This window comes from Anser cygnoides, chromosome 20 (genome assembly GCF_040182565.1).
Source record: "Anser cygnoides isolate HZ-2024a breed goose chromosome 20, Taihu_goose_T2T_genome, whole genome shotgun sequence".
NCBI lineage: Eukaryota > Metazoa > Chordata > Aves > Anseriformes > Anatidae > Anser > Anser cygnoides.
In genome coordinates this window covers 7,968,746-7,985,790 of record NC_089892.1, presented here as the reverse complement: position 1 = coordinate 7,985,790, position 17,045 = coordinate 7,968,746, and the positions used below count along the sequence as shown (strand labels likewise).

Genomic DNA, 17,045 nt, shown 5'->3' with positions numbered 1-17,045 from the left:
TGAAAGCCCTTTGGAGCAGAGCGCGTTTGTTGCAGGGTGCCTTCAGCCAGCAGCGGGAGCAGTCCCAGGTCAGAGCTGCCAGCCCAGCAGAAGAGAACCAAGGACAGGCACCCTCACTGCTGCGTAACATCTTGTCGCCATCAAAGCCCCGTCGCTCACATCTCATGCAGTACATGCGCTCTCTCTTGTTCTCTCCTCGCAAAGGAAGGCATTGTGTTTGGTGTGATAATGTAACTTAAGGTCATATTTTGCCTTCAGCCATCAGCGTGTGCAAATGCTGTATGACTAATGAGGCAGCCTCAAATGACTATCCCTCGCTGTTTTCCTACAAGCTACTTTGTTGTGTTTGCAATCCCTCCTGACAGGTGGTGAAGAGCTGTCTTTCCCCTGGGCTTCTGACTTGAGCTGGAAATCCAACAGCAGTGCAGGTTCCTGGCCATGAGGGACTTCTCTCCCCTCCTCTCCTGAAGACGTGCTAAAAGGAAAATCTGCCTTTCGGTTTGCCTTTCTTGCTTTCCATTTGTTTTCAGTCTCTTTTCGTTTCCTTAAGGGACTCTTTGGCCAGCTCAAGGAAGCCGTGTTCATTCGGGGATGTCAGATGGTGGCTCAGCCAATTCCCATGCCAGGAAAGAGAGGGACAAAGAGATGTGGTGCAAACGGCACAGCAGCAGGATTAGTGCTCGGCCACAGCACCGAGAGATGCGAGAAGGTCCCCCTCCCTCGCCTTTTCTTTCATGGGCAGAAATGACTCAGCTTGACACCACCGAAAGCTTTCAGACAGGCTAGGTTTAAAAATGATAGATGATAGCATGCAACTCATCAATGACTCAGCTTGTCAGCGTTCATCACTCGGACTCTGACCCTTCCTCCTCACCTCCCAGGCCTGCCCTGTTTTCTAGCTATCAGCAGGGTGCCCTGGATCTTTGCCAAGGACTAAAGGGGCAATGTTTTCAGACATTGTGCGTGCTTTTGGAGGCCCAGCTCTAACAAAGATGCTTTTAAAAAGGACCTGCTTTTCAGGAAGCATTGAGTGTCTTCTGATCTGAAAAAAAAGCAGGTTTCATTAAGGAAGTCCAGACTGGGCATCTTCAAAAAATGAAAGCTAAGTAAAAAATCCTGACTTCTGACTCAGCTTCCTTTGGTGGTGTTGCGAATTAATTCTCTCTTTCTCTCTCAATTTTGTCATCTGCTTGTTTATACTATTCCAGGAAAAGTACCCAAAGGAGCTGCATGGGACATTTCAAACAGACTTCTTAAGGGAGAAGTCCCTCCTGGGTTACACTACTGCCTCTGGTTTATGGCAGGTAGACTTTTGCTTTCTCCTGTTACAGCACAGTTTGCAAACTTTCTTTCTCAGCCAGGCTTGTATTTCCACAGCTCTCCCTCCCTGACATCCAGATCCATGTTTCTGCTTTGCTGTGAACTAGAAAAAGAAAATAGAGTTGATATGATTTTGTTTTGATCGGACGCCTGCCCCTTTCTCCTCATCTCTTTATTTTTTTTTACATGTTGAAGGGGATCCATCAAGATAATTTCCTGTTATTAGGTTTGAAGTGTTTTGAATTTGAAATGCCTTTTCACTTAGAAAGAATTGATGCCTGTAACTTGTAATGTGTTAGCAGTTCCGTGTAGTGCCTGACAGCCCAAACTGCATTACAGGTAGCTAATCCCAGTTGCTGAGCTCCATTAAAGACGAGATCGTATCTGGTAATACAGCCATCCCGTTTGGGTCATTGTGCTGATGTGAGGAGCAGAGCTGCCTGGAGAAAGATTAGTATATGAGGGGACATCTTTATTCTATTTTAAACTGGAAAAATGTATGGGAGATACACTAGTCATGATTGATTAGAGATATGAAAGGGATTTTATGAGCCTTCTTGCGTACTCTGTGTTTCTCATTCTGTTTGTCATAGCTCAGTGTTTGATAAATAAATAAATACATAAATCCAAACCTTGAGGATAATGGCAAAGGCAGACTCATCGCTGTTCCTCTTACTGCAGTATTTTTTGTTACAATGGGCTAAGGACTGGGTGTCTTGGGAATCAGTTCACAGCTCTGATCTGCTGCATGGTTCAGGGCCACCTTTCCCCCCATCTCTTTAGGATCATAAGCACAACGTGGCAGTGGCTTCCGTGTCCTCATACGGGCAGCCCAGTCCCGCCTGGCTGCTCTGCGTGCAGCCCAAGCAATCTCCCCATCCCCACCTGGGGGACTTCAGAGCCATGTGCCGCTTTGCCAAGTAGAGGTTGGTACCTGGGTTCCCACTGCCAGCTACCCAGGGGCCATCATAAGCCTCCAGTCTCCTTATCTTCCTTCTCCTTACGCTATCAGTAATACCCAGGGCTGGAGCCCCTTTGCACCTACAACACCACTTCCCTTCTTCATTTTTAAGCCTGTTGAGTGGTTTCTGTGTGCTCTGCTGAGTTCATAGGACTCCCTTATCTAGGCAGATGCACAAACGGTGCCATCCCTGGCTCTGCAGCCACATCACCCCCACTGCCATGGCTGCTCATGGCTGAGGCTGTGCTCTGACAGCACAATGTATTCCTTGGCAAGCTCGGAAAGGAAACGGTCTTAAAAAAAAAATCACATTAAGCATGGCATGTGTTTCATGCTCCTTTAGCATCTTATCCTGCTACAGAGTGTTGTAATTCCCCTGGCTGCTTTTGAATTTCGTGTCACACTTTTAAATGGGGTTTGGTACATTCTCTACATGCTCTGTCAGTAGAGTTCTGCCAATAACTGGGGAAGCAAGTGCCGGCTGCGCTGCCTCGTGTGCTCGAGCGCACGGATGTCACAGCTGTAGGGACCTGCAGCCTGGGAAGAAGCCGTCTTCCTACCGCTGGAGCCGTGGAGGCACTTCTCAGCAAGGCAGGGGTTTTGTTATCTGAGTGTATTATTCTGTTTTAAAGTTTTAAAGCAAATAAATCAAAGCTACTTGTAGTGGTGTTAAAGATTCCCGCTGTTAATTAGGTAAAATTATCCTGAACTTGGAGGAGGTTTGACTTTGAAAGTTCACTCAGAGGAACGTTGAGGAGTGCCTTCCACGGAGGCTCAGAAACCTGTGCCGTCCTTAAACCAGGACTAATTTTAGCTGTTGTAGCTGTGCTAGGAAACAAGAGATAATAATGACATAATGGCAGACACCAACCTTTGAAAAACCAGAATTAATGAGTGGTAGCTGACAGCTGGGACCAATAGCAGGGATCTCAAGGAGAAGGTGGGAGGGAGAGGACTGAAAAGTGCTTAACCACGGAGAAAGTTGAGGGTAATACAGACCTGGTGGAAAAGTAATTACGTTTATTGACCTTCTCTTCCTCCTGAAAACAGAGCTATTTCTGACTGCTGTCTAACAGCACTCGCATTCACTCTCTTTGTGTTCCCAAGGATATTCCCCGTTTATAAATGTGCCCGACGTGCCCGAGCCTTGTCGCTGATTGTCCGTGGTCGTGTTGAACAGGTGTGAGGGAGGCCGAATGCAGCTCCTCCTGGTGCTGAGGCGTGTGTTGGATTTGAAGACGAGGTGTAAGGGCTGGATTTGAGCAGGCTTTCAGGCGTGCCGTGGTTCTTTAAGCCAAGAAACCTCCACCAGAAATGGCTTGCCAGAAAGCCAGCAGACGCGATTGCAAAGAGAAAGGAAAAGGAATTTTTGAAGTGTGAAGTTTTTGTTTAGTCATACCCGTTCTTCAGGGCAGCGTTACAGCTGCAGATGCAGTTTAGATACTTTGAGGTGTTTGCAAAGATTAATTAGCTGCCTAAATGGGAACTGAACTCTGATGAAAGTCTGGCCCTTGCGGGCACTGAGCCTTGGGCTTGGTATGCTTTTGAAAAATCTCACCCCGGAGGACTCAGCGGATGCACTTTCCTGACCTGAGCTCATGCATTAGAGAAGAAGCTTAGAGTTATTTCAGTACTTCCAGGAGTTCAGGCTCATTCCTCAAAGCGAACAACCTCACACTTTCCTCGTTGTCTACGAAGTGGCTAAAATCCCCCGAGAGTGCCTTTTTGGAGAAAGTTCATACGAGGTAGCAAGTCTGGATAGCAGCAGGCTGCCTGGACAGGGACATGTACTAGTAAGTACAGCTAAGCAGTGGGAGCCCAGGCTGTAACATCTTCGTTTTACTGATGCCCCCCGTGTGCTCCTGCCCAGTTTCCCTCCCCGCCCTGCTCCCCTGCTTCTCCTTTGCCAGAGCCCTGCTTTTAGGCTGCCTGCTGACTTGGTGCATTTTGCAAACTTGCAATTTCACGCCGCATTTGTTGCCTTGGCAACATAAAAGGGAAGTTCAAAGTAGGGGGGGGGGGGGGGAAAAGTTAAAAATAAAAAAACAACCCCAAACCCTCTTAAATCAGCCCCTTGTTTTGTGTTGCCCGTGCACCACTGGACGTGCGGGTACGTTGGCAGCCGAGTCGTAAGAAGCCTTTAAACGCTCCCAGGTGCTGCGGAGACATCACTGGGGATCCAAACCTCTTTCCCTCCTCTCTTCAAGCTGCTTTCACCCATCCCTCTCTTAGAGGGTGGCCAAGAGCCCGGGGCCTGCGGAGGCGTCCCCAGCCATACCCTCATGTCTCACGGCAGCTTTTGCAGCGAGCCCTGCTCTCCTTGCAACGTGCTCTCGGTGGCAGCGCTCCTTTACCTTCACCTCTCTTGCCAGCAGCGGCCCCATCGGCGGGGATGATGGAGCACGGGCTGAAGCTTGCTCACGTCCCTCCACCCTTCCTCTTCCAGGCGCTGTGGCTAAAGGAGCAGCAGCCCTTAAATGAAAACTTTACGGCGAGGCGCTGCTGACACTTTTTCATTATGAAGATACATGGGGTGGCTGGTAGCTAATGAATGTCAGTGCTCAAAAGGATAATCTCTGCTTCTCTCTGATACAATTTAACATCGTATTTCCCTAATTTGAGGCTGATTTAGTCGCTGGGGTATTTGGATGCCTCTTCTATGGTGCCGATAGTTAATTAAACAGATGTTGCAGAGGGAATCATTAATTTTAGTGCTGCAGATGGGAGCGGAATGACTTTGCGAAGTTAATGTTTCAGCAAAACAATAGGCTTCTGTCATCAGTTGGTATAAACCAAGTAAATTAAGAGAACAAGTAGAGTAAAGGAGATAGCTTTGAAAGAATATCAATTATTCATTTCAGAATTATACTTTTTCCCCCCATAAATCATCATGGGAGGAGAGGAGGAGAAAATCTGTAAAACCCGGGAAGAGGGCAAGAGAGGAGTCCCTGAGACAGCAGCCTGGAGGAGAGTTTGACGCTGCTCCCACCCTCGCTTGAGCGCTGCAGGGCCCCAGTAGGATTGCAGGGAGCCAGCATTGCCTTGGAACCACAGTGCCACTTCGGGCAAGTTCAGGAAAAATTTCCCAGAGCACATGAAGTCATGTCTGTAGAGACAGGTGTGGTTTTCCATGCTTTGAAAGCAGGTGGGCACAGGCAGATTGATTTTTTTTTTGGAGGCTGTGATGCTTTTTTCACTCCAGGCTGGGTGTCCTATGCCTGTCGCCAAGTTTTCCTAGATTTTTGTATTTATAAAAGCAGCTGCATGCGGTGGCAGTTTTCTAAGGGGAAGCTGGTGTGTTTGAGACCTTCAGAAACTTCAAGACTTATCAGTGTAATAAGCTTCTAAACACTCATGGAAAAAAAAATGCTGTAGGGTTGCATCTATGCATCAGATGTGGCCATCGAGTCTATGGCTAGAGGAGGAAGAACTTCAAAAATTATAGTTTTTTATTCAAGTTTGCTGGCATTAAATGTCACTAATTTCTATGGAATAAAGGCTCTCGTATATTAAACTTCAAACAACAAAGGGAAAAGCCAACTGCTTCTGAACCATAAACCTGTGCAGTGACAAGAGGATCGGGGAAACAAATGAAGTCCATCTATCTGTTAGAGTGAAAGCACTTGGTGTCTTGGTTCAGTGCCTCGTAATATGGAAATTGTGTTTCTTTTTAGGACAGATGAGTCATTTGACCACTCAGACAACTATATGAACACATCTATGTCCATTTATATTATCTTTCTCTTTCTCATATGCGCATGTTTCTTCCCTATTACCAGCTACTACTTTCTCCAAAAACAATAATCAGTGGTTATTCTCATTTATTTGATAAGGCCAAATAATTTCAGTGCCCAGAAAGTAATTATGAATTTGGCAGTTCCGATTAATAAATCTTTCATGAAGCATGCTCCATTTTGTCCATAAACAGCATCTTCCAGAGATTCAATGAGAAAATGTGAAGTAGGATAGACAGAGAGAAAAGAAAGGCAAAGTGGAAAAATGCATTCTTCCAGGCAATAAAGCTCTGCTCTCAGTTGTACACGTGTAAGGTGAATTTCACCACTGGATTTATTTCTGTAGCACTCAGTCTGTGCACACCATTTCATTTTAATGGCTACTGTTTGCGTTTCACTCTTCCTGGCTTCACGATGCCTCACGCTAAGTTAGCTCCAGCCTCACAATCAAAACATTCTGCATTATTTTTAGGAGCTAATTTGTATCCTCAGGCTTGCTGAAGCATGGCGTTGTACGGCTTGGAGGCCTTGTCTTGTGTTACAGCTGAGCTAGGACTTGCATCAAACACATGCTAAGCTTGTCAAACACCGACTGCTTTCAGTTGTCTGGAAAGAGGTACTGCTATGCTTTGAGAAAGCATCGAGTATCCCAGCTAGCTGCCAGGCCGCCAGCCTCCTCTTGGTCCTCTGCTCTTTCTGCCAGCCCCATGCAGAGGCTTCAGATGCTGTAGGGTCCCTCAGGTGGGGCTGTTGATCTTTTTAGCAGCCTTGCAGAGAAATCTCCGTGTTATAGACTTCTGCAATAGCCCTGAAGTCATTCATAACCAAAGGGAATAAATTCAGTGTATCCCAACGTGTCCTGTTGTAAGACATGAAAAAGACTCTGTTGGTTTTTTTTTTTGCCTGACAAACCTTGAATGTGAGCGTACCGAGAATGCAGGATCCCAAGACCTGCCTGCTGTTGCAGTGCATTACACTGGATTGAAGGAGTTTGGCTTCTTCCTTTAGGAAACACAATTCTCATTAAAAGCATGAAATTGAGCTCCTTGGAGACCTGAGCTTCAGTCTGCAGAACGGTCTGAACACAAGTCTGTAGCAGTACCAGCTTCTTGCTGTGTGTGGTTGTGTTTCAGCAGTACACGATGGGGATTTGCTGCTTCTGTCGGGTTGCTGGGCTTGCTGGTTGCTCTCTGGTGTCCCTCCAGTGCCAGCTCCCTGGTTTGGTGTTCCCAGCACCGAAGTCTCCAGAGGTCAGGATCCAAGCTGTGAGGGTGTCCTTCTTCCCCTCTCCCCCAGAACAGGGCACCAGCACCCGTCAAGCAATAGATTTTGGACTTTAATCCTACTTAATTAAGGAACGAGGTGTCTCAAAGGGGCCAGATCTCACTGGAGCTGTGGGTAAGGATGCTCCTAGTGTGTTCTCTCAGGGGCCTCTCTCCCTGCCTCCAGTCCTGGAGAGCAGAAACTCCTGGGGGTTATAAAGATGCTCAGGCACATGGATGCCTCCAAAGTAGGGGAGCATCTTCTCCTGACCCGGCCCTCTGGGATGATGTCCCCGTGCCTCTTTGGGGCAAGCTCCCTTGGGGCCACCAGGAGTGTCTGGGGCACGGGCCCTGTCCTCGTCAGGGAGCGCCAGCATCCCGTGCGATTCCTCTTCTCCGCACGGCATCACCTGCCACCGGCGTCTGCCTCTGCGAGAGGTAATTGATTCCCTTCCCCTTCCGAGCCCTAATTAAAAATGCACCGTATTAAACTTGAATGCATTGGAAACAATTAGCTTCCTCTTTTGTCTCCTCATTTGAGTCGGCAACGCGAGGCAGCCAGGTGTCACGTTCAACAAATCTCCATCAAGTGATTGCTGTGGAAGGAAATGAAGTTTGAAGAACTCCTCTGCTGCTCCTGCCGCTCCGGTCTGACCTCGGCGCGCTCTCAGCTTATCTCCATGGAGATGCTCATTTCGCAGATCGGCTCCATCTTCTGCCAGCCGCCGCGTCACGTGGAGCCGGGGCCTAGGCGGGGAAGCGAGGCTGTTTCAAGGGTTTGATGCTGTTCTTTTCAGCACGACAACACTTTAAAATGGACAGCGGGATCGGGTGCTCCTTCGGGAAGCGCGTGTTTCAGCCGCTCTGGGCTCCTGTGGTTAGCTGAGGGCCCAAAACGAGAGAGCTGGAGCTCGAAGCTTCTCTGGCTTATCTGTGCCGTGCTTCTGTCTGGCTGCCAAGTGCTGGAGTGGCCCTTGTGTCTCCGAGGTCAGGTTTCGAGAAGCCTAATCATGTCCGTGCTCATGCCAGAACTGGAAGAGAGGGGTGTGGATGCTGTCCTACCCCAGAGCAATGAGGCTGGGCTGCGGGCAGAAGGGAGCACCAGAGGCTCTGCCCCGCTGCTGCTGGGCCTTGGGGCACAGTTCCCCCTCCCTGAGTAGAGCTGGTGGTGAAGTGTAGAGTAAAATTGATGTGTGGGCAGGGGAGAAGTGGAAATGGTAATACAGCATAGTATGCTGGCAGTACTCATCTTTCTGGATTGTTTAGGCCTCATCGCAATGGCACGTGGATGACTTTCCATCTTTGATTTGGGGTAGGAAATCCTTCAGGTTCTTTGGGCCTTGTTCATTGTGATGATCTATGATTCTAACATCTATGATGTGAGGGGAGAATAGATCCAGGCTGATGCCCCAGTCAGTGTTTCGGGGAAAAAGAGGCTTGCGCCCTCACCGAGGAGGGGAAGCGTTGGTAGGACAGTGCTCAGTAATCGTGCTGGTCGGGAAATTTTCAACAAACCATTTTTCATCAGAAAATGCTGATTCTCTGAAACAGGCTTTCTGTGAAGAAAAAAAAAAAGGGCAATTTTTCCTCATTTTAGCAACTCTAAATATTACAGCAGCTTTGAGTGAAAAAAAAGAAACCAAGAGAAGCCCCGCTTGAAAGTTGTTTGTTTTCCTTGTTTCAAATTGCAACTTCGTCATGATGAAAAACAACAGGAAATCAAAATGAACATTGGAAAGCTGAAAGGGAACTTTAAAGACGGACCTGAAAACAAAATCCACCAGTATGGATAGAGGCATTTTTCCCCCTTTGTTCCTCCCATATTAATCTCTTTATGCCTAGAGAGAGGAGACGGACCCCGCAAGAGGCAGAGAAGGTCCTCAGCCCCGATGAGCCACGGGGGCCTGCAGCAGGCAGTGGTGGCTGGTGACAAGTCACAGCCTCTCCTGACCTGGGAGCTCAGGGACAGAAGCCAGCTGAGGACCAAACCCTTCCCAGGGGCTGATGGAGGAGCTGGGGGAGGCAGCAGCATCTCGCTCGGCTGCAGCGTGCAGGTAGGAGCAGGGAGGAGGCGATGCCTGAGCCTTTGCCCACGTTTCTGCTGAGTTGAAATGCCGGCTCGAGCAGGAGCCAAGGCTCTGCCCGGTGCCAGATCGCTCACCAGCCAGATGGCGCCTTCTGAAGCTCTTCCACCTTCATCCAGGCTTCAAGGGATGCGGGGAAGGTGTTTGCAGGCAAGTGTCTCTTCCTTTTTTCTTCAGTGAGTTCACAGCCTTGCGGGCAGGTTTGTGCTGGTGTAAGTTCAGAGCAGAGCATGATCCGAGCTCAGTGTCTCCTTTCTGTTGGAGAGCAAGTCTGAGCATTGACGTGAGACCGCCTGCTTCGTGCAGGAACCTCTGTCCTTTTCCCAGCACCTCTTCCGCTGCCTTCCGCCTCGCATTGGGCATCCCGCAGGGAGCCAAAGCACTGCCTCACCTCTTCATCCGTCCTACGCAGTTGTTGGGGGAAGAAATGAGGAACTGCTTTTGTTTCTGCAAATTACTTTGGAGAGGGATTAGTTGGTATTATTATTACTCTTTTTTTATTATTATTATTTTGAGACTTATGGAAAGTGAGACTTTTATTAGAGACTTGTCGTAAGCTGGTGTTGGAAACGTGCACAGCAAGGGTGAAAACTGCATTCGCCATGCAATATGCCTGCGTAGGCCTTTGGTGGAACTAGGACAACACAGAGTGTTAAAACAAAAAGCAGAATGTGTCCAAAGCTTTAGGTTATGTAAGGAATTAACTGGTGAGGGAGGGATGGAGCAAAATGCCCATGCCGCAAGCCTCGAGCTCGGAGAGCAGACGGGGTTTGTGCCCGGGCGTTGCTGTTCCCCCTTCCCAGCCAGGTGAGCACAGAGCTCGGAGGGGGATGGGGTGCATGCATGGATGGCTGGGTTGTGCCACGCGTGCTTGTGTGTCCGTAGGGCTGCCACACCTGGCTGAGCTGGAGACATCGGCTTCCTTGAGCAGTACCCAGGCTGCGAGCCGGAGCAGAGCCAGCTCTCAGTCCATCGCCAAGAACAGCTCTTCCCACTCAGCGTGATGGGTGCCCGCAGGGATCGCCGAGAAGGGTGAAAACGTGTTGGGGAGGGAATAGAGAGAGGAGAGAGGTGGGGGAGAGGCGGTTAAGGAGAGGGAGAGGACTGAGCGAGGAGCAGAAGGAGAATGCTCGAGGAGGCAGAGAGATGCGGAAAGGCAGCTCCGGCACGGAAGGAGAAGCACTGGCTGGAGAACCAGCGGAGGGGACAAGCCAGCGCTTGTTAAAGGTCTTTTTGCCTCTTTGTAGGGGTGATAATTTGGAAGATAAGAGCCTGGCAGCAAAGCCTGTCTGGATGAGAGTAGGAACATGTCTTCCTTCCCCTTTAAAGAGCAGAGGGAGCCACAAAGCAACCATATGGATTTGCAGCAGAGTTTGCCAACACCTTCTGCTTTTTTGAGGGCCAGATCCAATAAAGGACGTAGTGAGGCACAGTTTTGCCTTCCTTTTAAGCACCTGAAGTAAAGTACATGCATTAGGAGGTGGATCTAAAATCTCAGTGCTAAAACAGGAAACCTGGGATGAATGCTAAAACCCATGCATTTCTGATCAAGTTTATAGAAAGTCCCAAGACCGCTCCCGAGCGGCTTTTTCTTCCAAGAACTGCACAAGGTTCCCTCCTTTCGTCTGAAGGTGTTATCGCCGTGGTGTGCGCGAGGCCGCCTCCCCAGTGGAAATGTGCTCCAAGGTAATGTGCTCTCCTTGCTCCCTGCTGCAGGTGTGCAGGGGGCAGGGGCTCCAGCGAGCCTCGCAAGGACTGGATTTCTCGGAGTCATGCAGGGAAAGGAGGTTGTGAATTCAGGTCCGTGCCCCATGTGCCACTTACTCGCTTTGTGTTAGGTGGGTGTTGAGTTGAAGACCACATTGTTCCACTGGCGGAGGGGAAGGGAGTCCCACTTTCCAGCTCCCCACTACCTGGTGCTGTGCTGTTTCCAGAGCCGTGAGGAATTCGCAATTATTTCACAGAAGCTGCACGTGAAACGAAGAGGACCGTGTGATCCATTTATCAGAACCGCTCCCACTTCCTACCTTAAATGAGAGGGGAGTCAATTAACAAACGAAAACGGAGTAGTACCAAAGCACACTCTCCATTTAGATCACAGGACGTTAGTAAGGCTCGCAGCGGCACCAGGAGCCTTGTTTTCTCAGATGCGGCTTCGGAGATCGTAGGAGAAAGTAACACCAGCCAGAATTCCAGCTCAGAAAATGGTCCCTTATCTTCCTGGGGAGATCTGTCTGCTTTTATAGCTCCATCACCAACATTTTCTAGTTCCGTGGATTTGTCTACCCAACATATGTGATGGAAAGAAATATTAGCTTTACAAATCGGGATAAAAATGACACATGCTGAAAGCCAAAGCCGGTTAATGAGAGAGGATTTTCAAAATGTCACTCATCCCATTTCCCACGTTTAAGTTGTTTCCAAGAGCTGCTGTCTTTTTCTTTCCCTGAAAAGTCCATTTTCAACTAAACTTTCTCCAATCTACTTCTAACCGAATAATAATTAGTTTGTGAATTAAATTAATTTAATTTGTTAGTCAAATTACAACTCAGCAAAAAGGAAACCACAAACGTATTTATAACTTATTTTGTCTTTATTATTGCTAACAAGGTTTGAGGAGGAATGATCTCCTGACAAAGCCGTTCAGAAGGCAGACACAATCGCAGGCTGTAACGCCATGGAAAGGGCACAGCAGAAAAGTCAAACGTGTGTCTTCGGGGAGACAGAGCAAAATCCTACTGGACTTAAAGAGAAATACAGCCAGCCTTGCAATGGTATTGATGATTATTCATCACATTTGCTTTAAAGCAATAGATCTGAAAGTTAGTGGTTTTTTTTTTTAAGACGCTGGTGTTCAGAGAAACTGTGCAAATATGGGGGGAAAAAAAACTTTTTCGGGGGAAGAGCTGCCAGCTGGGGTCCCAGAATAGTGAAGTTTTATTTGCTACAGGGATTTCTCAGCCACGTGCTCTCCCCTGTCCTTCCGTAGAGAGGCGATGTGGATGATGGCACCTGCTGAATGGCACAGTCACAAACCTGCTGGCCTGAGCACATCAGGCTCTGAGATGCCTCCTACACTGACCTGGCTGCAGGGAGGAATAGGAACAGCCTGAGGGCTTCCCCGCCACCCCTCCGAGAAGCACCAACACCTCTCTGGGCATCTGCCTGCTGCCTCAGTGCGAAGCAGAGCCAAGAAACGGAACAAAATCGGAACGGAAATCAAGAAAATCAGGCCGCCAGCCTCCCCTTCGAGAGAATCTGAACCTCTGCAGAGCTGCGAGCCGCAGGCCGTTTGCTTGATGAAATGACCAGTGGTTATTGCTGCCTTCATGGCCGTGGGAGCTTGGCCCCTGCCAGCTTTGGGGGCAGGGACAGGAAGGTTTTGGGAGCGTGGAAGGGCTCAGCAGGTCTGCAGGAGGGCTGGGGTCAGAGGGGGACAGAAGTTAGCTCCCCCAGAGCAGCCCCTCCTCGGGCATCCGTCTCCTTTTTCTCCTTGTTCCCTCTGACTCACGCTCTGCCATCCCAGCTCAGCCAGCTCTTCAGCAGCCTCATCTTTTTCCAGTCTCAGCTCTTGCCTGCTAATGTGTTCCAGGCACAGAAATTTCATTAAGGCTGCGCTGATGTCCATGGGCTTCAGCCCCAGACTTCATTATTACGTGGCTTTTATTTCAGCCCGCACACAGATCACCCTCTGGTCCGAGGTGGTAGGAGGAGGTAGGCAAAGCAGAAAAAGAAGCAAACAACCCACCCCTTCCGTCCGTCCCGGGCTGTCGTCAAGCAGCCATCGCTGTTCTAATGAAAACAGATGCATAGAGATAAAAACGAAGCAATAAAGACCACGTTTCACTGGTGCTGTGACAGTGCTTAACCCTGCCAGAGACGAGAGGGATGGGCTCAGGACTGCTGCCCTGGAAATGCTGCTCCTCCTCGGGGCTCCCAGCTGGCTTCCCTCGCCGCCTTCACCCCGGGCGCTGACCCCAATGGTTCATTTAATTGGAGGCATTTGGAAGCCGAGTTCTCTCGTTTAGCTCTGTGGAAGGTTTTAATGTGGGGATTATTTAGCCATTAGCTCAGGCTCTCGGTTTTTCTGGATTAGGATTCCAACGAGCTACTTGCCTGATTATCCTCGGTGACATGGACGGGCCTGAGCGGCAGAGCTCGGAGCTGGAGCCAGACGTATTTCTCATCTGGGGATGTGGCTGAAGGATTTTTTTTTTCCCATCCTGGCCTTTGTTCAGACCCCTGGCACCGAAAAGCAATCTGTAATACCCATCAGCGTCCTCATCCTCCTAGAAAAGAGAGCTCAGAAAGCGAGTCTGCACTGCCTGGATACAGCGAGGAGAGGGTTTTATGTTCCCTCAGTGACAGAAAAATCCTTGCAGACATCTGGTAAGAATCCTAAAGTTTCAGGTGAATCTGCAGTTCATGTCCTGTAGTGACATCAAATGTGTCTGCAAACTTCTTCCTAGCTGTAGCCTGAGAACAAACTTTCCTCCCTTTCCCAGCGAGCCTGCCCTGCATCATTAATTCAGGCAAGGACGCTGCTGGCTTGCAGGGGTTGTGGCTCTGCTGGGCACAGCTCTGCTACTTGGGGCCGGAGCGGAAAGAGAAGCCTCCGAGACAAGGGCAGGTCAGTCCCTACCCCAGAGAGTCCAGGGAACGTGGATGCTGGGAATGCAGAAACTCCGCGTATCGTTCCTTCTTGGGTGGAAGCTCCTATCTGCTCCCAGGAAAGCTGCTGTTGATACCCACAGACTCACATGGAAGACTTTGGGAAAGCCTCTTTATATTTTCTCTCTGTTTTGTTACTGCTGTTCTGAATTTAAATCCAATTACGCTTATGGAAACAGTCCAGGGCAAAAAGCTCTTTTCCTCCTAGCAGAAGGAGATCTGCTCCGGCATCAGGTGTCTTCAGCTGAGCCCGCAGAGCTCTGAGGATCGCTGCGTGGAGGGCCACTGGGGGCAGGGGGCATCTGATTCAGAGCTAATCAGGGGCAGCTTGCAGCAGAAGGAGCGTCCGTCATCCTTTCCTTACCCTGAGCCACTGCTTGATGGGTCAGTCAGATGCAAACACTTTCAGAGGACTTTTTTTTTAGGATTTCTTTTGATGCAATTTCTTTTCTACTCTAAACTACTTCCGTTTCGAAAGGAAATTGGTAAAACTGAAGCAAGTCCTGTAGGTTTGTACCAGAAAATACTCATTTTTCCTCCGAGAGGACATACATTTGGCAATCCATGCAGCTCACCTGCGAGAGACAGAAGCTCCCTAAACATCCAGCCCCAAATTCCTCCAAAGCTCGGGCAGCCTTAAACCAGAGAGCTCATTTTGTTCCTCGTTAGTACAATCCGAGCTGCATTTGCTCTGGTGTTCGACCCCTTGGTGCTGGTGGGCGTCAGCTGCGTGTGGTCCGCGGGGAGCTGCGGTCCTGCTGCGGGTGGGTGGCCCTGAAGCCCTCGTCCCGTTGTGTCACCAGAGGGTGGCCGTGAGGATGAGGGCGTTTGCTGGCAGCTGCTGGCTCTGGCTTTGCTCTGGGTGAGCCCTTTAAATGCAGGAGCAATAAGCCTCTGCTGTCAGGCTGGAGGGACGCACCGGGACGGCACCGCCTGCAGCCACCGTGTCTTGCAGGGGGCAGAGGACGGCTCTCTCGTATCGGAGAACCCAGCGAAGAGCAAAACAAATAATCTCCTGTTGCCTTTTTCCAGCCAAAAGGCTTTTGCCAATTACAACTTGATATCCAGGCAGTTTAATATCTGATATTTAGAGTGTATTATCTGATCATGTGAGCTGAGCTCGTGGTTTTCTGTCCCATCTGCTGGGGCCACACCCGGAGGATGGACGGAGCATTGCAGGTGGTGGGGAGGCGATGCCAGAGCTGGGCATGCACAGCAGAGGTCCCTTCTCTGTCCAGCAGGTCTGGGGAACAGCAACTACAGCCCTCAGGCTGTTCCAGTGCCTGGTGCCTGTCACTTAAATGATGCTTGACCTTTTACTGTAGTCCTTATTTTATGGTCCTGCTCCCTGCAGGGCCCGCGGGGCTCCATCCTCACACAGGACGGCTTTGCTCTGTCCAACCCCATCACGGTTTTGCCCATCTGATGCTTCTTTGCCGGCGTCAGCTGTTGTCTGCACGCACAGGCCGTGTTAGCATTGATTCTTCCAGCTGCCAAAGCAGAACGCGGCTTCTGCTTGAGATGTTTCCCCTTCGTGGAGCTCCCTTTTCACGGACCTTTAGCAGAGGAGGAGGAGAGGGGATGGGGGAGAGAGGGAGGAAGAGAAGAGGAGGAGGCCGAGCGGTGCGTGCAGCTGATGGGGAGGTGTCAGACAGGCGCTCCTGAGCACCGCCTGATGTGACCTACTTCAGTCGTCCTGGGAGAGGTATTTGTCTTGCAACAGCTCTTTTTGGAGCAAAACAGGCTATGATCTCAAGGAGCCGCGGGGTACGAGGCAGGTTTCCAGCGGTGGCTCTGTCCCTACTCCGTGCTCCGCGGGGAGGGGAGCGCTTGAAGGCCTGTCCTGGTCTGGTGTCCCTGCGGCACTGCTCAGTGCCAGGTGGGGACCCATGGGGACACGGGAAGCAAAGCGAGGGGAAGGTGCTGCAGGGTGCTGGTGTTCTCCTGAGCTGCATGTCCTGCCTGGGCTGGCTTTCTGCTGGGACTCTGCATGGTAGCCAGCTGGGAGGTGAGCTGCCTGGGGGCAGAGGCAGCACAGGACCAGGAGAGCCGGGCCTTTACGGGTACAGGTACTGCTCCGTGAGGGTCATTAAAGCCTCAGTCATTAGGCTGTGTGTGCATAAAGGGCTCATCTGCGTAGGTCTGCCTAGTGGCCTCGAATCTTTTTGCAGGCTGAGAACCAGCTCAGACCCCCGGGTTCCCTGGATCTTTTTGTGCTTCAAGGTGAGGAGCCTGAGCGCTCTCCGGACCTGGGCTCAACGACATTTTTGTAAGGTTTTCTCCTCCTCCCTCCAAACACAAGGAGGGGAAAGCGTTTTTCCCTTACCCACAGTTTTGGGGAGATGTGAAGACCAGCCAGGGTCACAGGGTATGTATTTTAGAGGGGAACCCTGCTGGACTGCACAACCCAAGCAAGCACCTAGCTGCTCCTCGCTCAGACGAAGCCTTGGGGCCTGCACCCGGCAGGACACGCACCCCTCCGGCTGCCGAGCCATTTTGTAGTGCCCTTGGCCAGAGATTTGTCTTCGCCTGTTAATATTTTACCTAATGGTCTGTTACCCTTCTTCCTCCCTCTCTCTCTTTCCCTTTTTTTTTTCTCCTTTCCCGGAGCACTTCGATGTGCTTTCTGAATATAGCTACATGAAGCAAATGGCGATACCAGACTGATAAATTAGCGCTGCGTTAGACCCTCGTATTAGCTCAGGCTAGTGATTTAGCCCGGTGCAGGAGCTGCTTGCGTTCGCTGTGTTCATGCACCAAGAGCCAGCGGATCTCGCAGCGAGCTGACACGTGTGGGCAGTGCCCTTCCCGCCCGGCCCCCGGCGGCACACCGCCGTCGCTTCCTATTTGTCTAACCCCAGGGCACGCCGGGTGAGCTGGTGCAGGCGAAACCTTTTAAGAGGGGAAAGAATGGGAAATGAAATATTTACTTTTTGTTTTTACTTGCTTGCGGTGAAAGGATATTGATGCGGCGTAGATGGAGCATTAAAATCAGAATTATGCCGGGGAAGAA

General features: G+C 50.1%; 1 long non-coding RNA gene across 2 annotated transcripts; it reads left to right on the top strand.

The window, feature by feature from the left end:
* The first annotated feature begins 8,687 nt into the window (after positions 1-8,687).
* LOC106037072 (uncharacterized) lies at positions 8,688-16,285 on the top strand. Of its 2 annotated transcripts, none has more exons than XR_010826120.1 (4): positions 8,688-9,331; positions 10,914-11,047; positions 11,972-12,135; positions 12,351-16,285. It is a non-coding gene; the product is annotated as an uncharacterized lncRNA (long non-coding RNA). The 2 variants fall into 2 exon arrangements; XR_007160263.2 differs by having other exon boundaries at positions 10,247-11,047.
* The last annotated feature ends 760 nt before the right edge of the window (positions 16,286-17,045 follow it).